The sequence below is a fragment of the Crocodylus porosus genome, unplaced genomic scaffold (assembly GCF_001723895.1).
Source record: "Crocodylus porosus isolate Cpor-Errol unplaced genomic scaffold, CroPor_comp1, whole genome shotgun sequence".
Lineage (NCBI taxonomy): Eukaryota > Metazoa > Chordata > Crocodylia > Crocodylidae > Crocodylus > Crocodylus porosus.
Genome location: NW_017728952.1, coordinates 52,980 through 59,218, shown reverse-complemented (window position 1 = coordinate 59,218; position 6,239 = coordinate 52,980). Strand labels below are relative to the sequence as shown.

At 36.1% G+C, this 6,239-nt stretch overlaps 1 protein-coding gene across 8 annotated transcripts in view; it reads left to right on the top strand.

Moving 5' to 3' along the window:
* PURG (purine rich element binding protein G) overlaps nt 1-6,239 on the top strand; it is a 44,478-nt gene that overhangs the window by 32,959 nt on the left and 5,280 nt on the right. The window contains exon 1 of one of the 8 annotated variants that reach the window (XR_002104927.1): nt 4,102-4,116. The exons of the other annotated variants lie outside the window; for them this stretch is intronic. The gene's annotated coding sequence lies outside the window, so the exon portion shown is untranslated. Of the gene's footprint in view, nt 1-4,101; nt 4,117-6,239 lie in introns of those variants that run through there. 8 annotated transcript variants of the gene reach the window in all.

Genomic DNA, 6,239 nt, shown 5'->3' with positions numbered 1-6,239 from the left:
AGCAGTTTCCCCCCTGAAATTTAATTTAATTGAATTTAATTTAAGTCTGTTTTGTTGCAGTTTAAATCCACTGCTTTGTAGCCTGCCCCCTGCAGCAAGGGAGGACAGTTTCCCTCTTTTTTATGGCAGCCTTTCAAATATTTGAAACTCCATTGTACCCTCCTTAATACCTTTTTTGGCAAACAAATGCCCCTTGTTTTCTTAACCATTCCTCATACAACTTGCATTCCAACACCCTTATCTCTGTTGCTCACATTTAAATTCTCCCACTTTTTTTCCCTCATTCTTATGGTGCCTAGAACGGCGCACAACTCTAGTTGAAGCCTAACCAGTACTAAGTAGAGTGGTACTATTATCCCCTGTATGTTACACACAACATTTAGATTAATGCAGCACGAAATTTCAATTACTGTTTTGTGTCAACATTTCACTGCTGACTCATGTTGAGTTAGTGAGTCAGCAGGGTTCAGGTATCTTTTCTGTCCAAATGTTTGTCAAGTTTCTTAATTGTATCTTTGATCAGCTAAATAGATTAAACTCGTGTAGTCTCAGTGTAATACATACTTTCCACTACAAAGCATTTTTGTAGTTTTTCTCTGTATCGCTCAATTTTTTCAGTTTTCTTTTTGAAGTGCTGAGAACAAAACTGAACACAGTATTACATTAAAGGTGTGTCTACACATCACCCTGCGGTGACCTAGCAATACACTATGTTGCCATATGGCTCACTATGGTGATATAGCAATCACGTGTCTACACATGATCACCAGCTACATTGCCAAAGCAGCGCACTCCCCAGGTATAGCACTCTGCTTCAGCGACATAGCGAGGAAATCTAACTGCTCCGCATGCATGGCACAGTAACCACCCATACTGCGCTGTGCTTTAGTACTTCCAAAACATACTAAAGCACGGTACTATAGCAATGTTGCCATACAGCGACATGTAGATGCACCTAAATAGTCTCAAAGGCACTGTATATATACAGAGTAACTCCTCCCTCCTCTTGCACCAAAGGATCACTTTAGTCACAGGATTAGACTGAGAGTTTATGTTCATCTGGTTACCTCTTGTAACCTTCAGATTTTATCCAGTCTTTCTAGGATGCAATATTGGGGCTTATCACATGTCATGTTGATCCCTAATAATTGTTTTGTGGTTCACTTTATTCCTCAGTAAATAGAAATTAAACCAAGGCAGTTTACTCTGAAAGAAACAACTGCTGAATCGCTATGTTTTAGATTCCACTTACTGTAAGGATAGAATAGGCACACAATACAGTTACTGCAGGCTAACTTGACATGGTAAATTGTTCCCACTCCTTAGGTTGGCATAATTGTTTCATCTGTTCATATCTTTAGCAGAGATGTTCTGATTCTTAGTTCTATTAAATAGAACTCTTTCATTTCTAAATTTAGTTTAAATTTACATTTTCTCTATTTTAAAATAATGAGCAGGCCAGTGGTATTGTCTGGAACCAATGCAGAGGAGTAAGTAGGTTATGACATGTTATGTTGTGCAAGAGTTGCCACACAGTAAGAAAATAGACATTTACATTTATCTGCACTGAAGGACATCAGTCTACTTTGCTACTTCATACCTCAAATTCTCCTCTCTAGATTTCATTGTAAAGCCATGTAGGAGTGACAGATATTCTAGCTATTTACTTAATTCTCCTACATTACATTTCTTTGATCTTAACTACCTGATCCTTAGATACTTGTCTCAGCTGGTTTAGGCCTTTAGTTTGACATAATAATTCACAGGTAACAATAAAGCTAGCATTAACAACTGAAACAAAATTCATCTTGGTACATAGTTTAGCTTACATGCAGCTTACTTAGAGAACATCTGACAAAGACATTTTTTCAGAGGGATCCTATACTTCTCATCTTTATTCCAAAAAATGTAAAAATGCTGTAGTAATTGACCATGCAATGACAAAATAGATTTACAGTTGTTTTGCTTGCTGGTATTTGGCTCTCTGTCTTCATGTAATGTTGTTCCTTGTTGCATTCTTGGTCATTTTCATAGCTGTATAGTAATAATCACTGGAAGCATAAAGACAATACAGTGGATTTTGCTTTATAGAATCACTGGTTAATAGAATCACATGCTTATTTGAATCAATACGGGAAAACTAAAACCATTTGTATATTATTGCATGTAAAAATCGCTCATATTAGAATCACAATTTTTAGTTTATGGCTCATTTTACCTGGCAGAGTTCCAGCCTGCAGGGGGCTGGGAGGGAGCAGGAGGAGGGCAGTCAGGCAAGGGCACCATGTACACGTGAATTACTTGCTTATCCAAAATCATATCTGCAATGCTTTCCTTTGTAGAAAAAAAATACCTAATGTTAAGAACTTCATGTTCAGTCGGGCTGTATTAATTGTATTAATTGCCTTTTCACTGCTACAGTGATCAAGAGAAAAAATGAGCTTAATGCATAGGCAGAGCACTCAAAAATAGGCTAATTCTAAGACAGGATGTACAAGGAAGCAGTTGTCAACATGACTATTCTGTAAACTGCATGATGAAGCACTGGTAAAGCTTGTTGCTGACATTTATTAGATTTTCCAGGGATGCTTTTGCTAGTCTGTTATAGCAGCAAAGAGTTGTAGTGCTTCAAGAGACTCAGTTTTTTTGTAAATTGATATAATTTGCTTTCAATTGGTTTGTAGAAGTGTACTTTAATGTAATCCATAAAACGTGAGTGTTTGTATACATTCACTAGCTGAACATTGTACATCTCTTTAAGCTAAACTGATGTAATTTGGAGCATTTTTGGTGTGGCATGTACATTTGTAGTGATCTCTTCCTAATTTAGTCCTTATCTACCATATGCATTCTGACCAGTTTTTGGACACTGAAACAAACTGACTTTAATAAAACTAGCACTTTAAGTACTAGTTGTCACTTTACTTCTGACTACATGGAGCACTGCACTTTTATAAGTACTAGAAGCCCTGGATTTTGACCCATTTATTTTCCCATTATAAGGTATTAAAATATAAAGTGGCCATCAGAATTTTAGGTGAAGATGACCAGAGCCTGGTGCCTGAGTTCAGTTAATTGTATGTTAGAAATCACAAATTACTAAACAAAAATGATCCAAACATATTTTATGTAACTTTATGTATTGTTAAAAAAATCTTTGACATCCAGGCAAATAGTTTCTCTTAAATGTTGATGTCATCAGGAAAAGCATGCGCGAGGCTTTTAAAAACACAAAAATATAGGAGAAATCTTTAAAAAAAGAGAAAAGAATAAAAACAGTGCAAAACTATGTATTTTAAATTAAGCACAGACCAGAAGCTGTGAAATAAGAAATGCAGTTAAAACGTATGGTTACATATGGTTGCTTTTGGTACCAGAATTTTCCCTTTGTTACCAAGGTAAGTAGGATGGATGATAAAAATTAAAACCTCTCTTAAGGTTGAGTTTGTTAGATGTGGTATCAGTATAAATTGTGCTTAAGCCATTACAGTAAAATCGGTTAATTTGTCTATTCTGGAAGTTCAATTTAGATGTATTAGGAACTAAAACAGGTGTTTTTAAATGAAAGAACTAATACTTGGAGGGATGGAGTGTAATGCATAACAGCCATTAGGTCTGCTGTTGAACTTGAGGAGCAGCGTTAAGAATGAACAGCATTTTTTGGTATGAAGTAAGTTTGATGCACATATTCTTTACAGTTTGTGTGATCTCCAAACATGCATTCCTTGGAGGAAATTTATTGGCAAAACTATTTCATTTGATCATTTGTTACCAACTGCTAAACATTATGCTAATTTAGAACGCTTGAAAATAAAGTAAAACTCTAAAGTTGTAGTATTTGCATTTCTAATATACCCACACTGCAATCTCAAGAACTTGATAATGTTTAGCTTCTTTAAAAAGTGAAACCTTACATTCCCCCCCCCCGGGCTGCAGGTGCAAATTTCTTAATTAAGAAGGCATTGCCTTACACTCTAATGCTATGGGTATCTAGATTTTAGTACGGGACATACATTCATCCCAATTTACTCGTTACTAGTTGATCATGTCTTACTCAGGCAATATCCCTTTTGAAAGTTCTCCCCTTACAGTATCTGCTGGATAAAACAGAATAAGGTAAATTGTATGATCAGTCTAAACTGTTAATTGGGTTTCATACATAACTACTAAACAGCTTATATCATAGCGATACACTTCAAACAATAAAATACTAAATGTTGTTAACCTGAATGCTCTAATACAACTAAAGAGTAGATATATCATTTATGTTTATTTTGCTGCAGCAGTTGAGATTTTTCGTGACAAGCCCTGGATTTGAATAACTACTTGCCTTGGCTTTGATTGGAGCTTCCTGTTGTAGTAGGATTTCATACTGGTTTGGCATGTGACTAGATTTTGATGCAATTAAAAAACATTCAGTGATTAAATATTATCAGCCTAATAGGAATCTTATTTTTTTAATGTTGTGTTCTATATTTTTAGCAGCACTGAAACCAAGTAGTTAGCTTTTATTTTATGGCCCAAGTGCGTAACACCTGGAAATCTTGGTATATCTTAGCGATCAGCTCTATTGCAAGGGCATTTTCACAAAGCACCTATATCGGGGTTGTCAACTTAGGGTATGCATACCCCTGGGAGTACTTGAGAAAACCCTAACGGGTATGTGCGGGCAGGGACAGAGTGCTGCCATGCACCATTCAACATTGCTTTGCAGGTGCCCCAGGCAGGGGAAGCTCACACGCGGCAGCTGCCACTGCTCTGCATTTGGCCACTGGGGGTACACTGCTCTGTGTCCAGCCACCAGGGGTACACTGATCCAAAACAGTTGAAAATCCCTGACCTCTATAATTTAGGAACCTAGATCCTGCAGGCTTTCAGTGGAACATGGGCTCCAGAAATCTTAGCTGCTTTTCAAAAAAGTTCTGAATAGGTAGAAGTATGCCTTTACTTAATTAGACCAGGATAAAGGAGAACATGGAGCTGTTCTTCTGAAGATGAAGTTTCTGCCCCCTAAATTAAGAATCTTCTTTGACAAGTTAAATTTACAAGTTCTTTACTTACACCTCACACATGAAGCCCACATGTAATTTAGAGCAAAACACCCTTTTCAGCAGAACACTTTCAAAAAGAAAACATGTCGAAAAAACACGTGTAGAACTATCGGCAAAAAAATTATAATGGCACACAATGTTTCACTGTAGTTTACCACATTTTTTCCTTTTAACAATATATTATATCATTTCCATTTTCTTTACTTATTTTCAAAGTATTTTCAAAGCTGCATATATTTGTGAAATGACATTGAAATGAGTCAAGTTTATCAGTAACCTGTGTATAGCAGGTAGCAAATTCAAACATTCTTTCCCAACAGCACTTTTTCAGTAGGATATTATTAGCTGAAAGGTGTTTTAAAGTCATGGCATGAAGAATCGTAAATGTAAACCCAAGTACATTGTGATGCTAATTAACGGAATTTTCTGAAATGTATGTGATGCTTAATATTTTTCTTAGAAAGTTTTGTTTAATGTTAGATCATTGTTCTGAAGGATATTAGTCCTACTGGAATTAAAATAACGGAAATAAAATGCATGTGTTACAAGTGTAGAAATGGTGGAGAATTACATGTGAACCTACTGTACGATACTGATTCTGTTTTCAAACAATCTGTTTTGCTGTTCAATAGTTGACATAAAAATGCAAATGTACTGTAATTTAGCACTTTTCTAATGGGCCCTGTTCTCACTAAACAAGTGATAGGAAATGCTTTTGTTGTGGAAGACGTAATCATGCTTGCATGAGTACATCAAGGCTTTGCCCTTCTTGACATGTAAACACAACTTCCATTAATATTAACATATTAGCCCTTAAAATACTAACATTTTCTATGCATTTGTTACACCACATCTTAAAAATATTATAATTGGCCTAAATGCAGTTAAAAGTTCAGAGTCTCTTTACATGATCTTTTTGCAGAAAGATATTTCACTGTCAAATAGGGTGGCAGGTCAGGGTTGCCAGGGACAGAGGTTGTATTGTACATTGCACTCTCTCATTATTCAGAGAGCTAACTAGTATCATTGTGAATTTGCCTTTAACTTCTTCTCTCCCCAAGTCCCTGATGAAATGGGATTGTTTCTTGAAGGACTGGCTGCCTTTCTTGAGTCAAGACTTCATATATCCTGATTCACAATATTATCTATCTTGTATAGCACTGCCATACAGAAATGAACGTGGAGGTG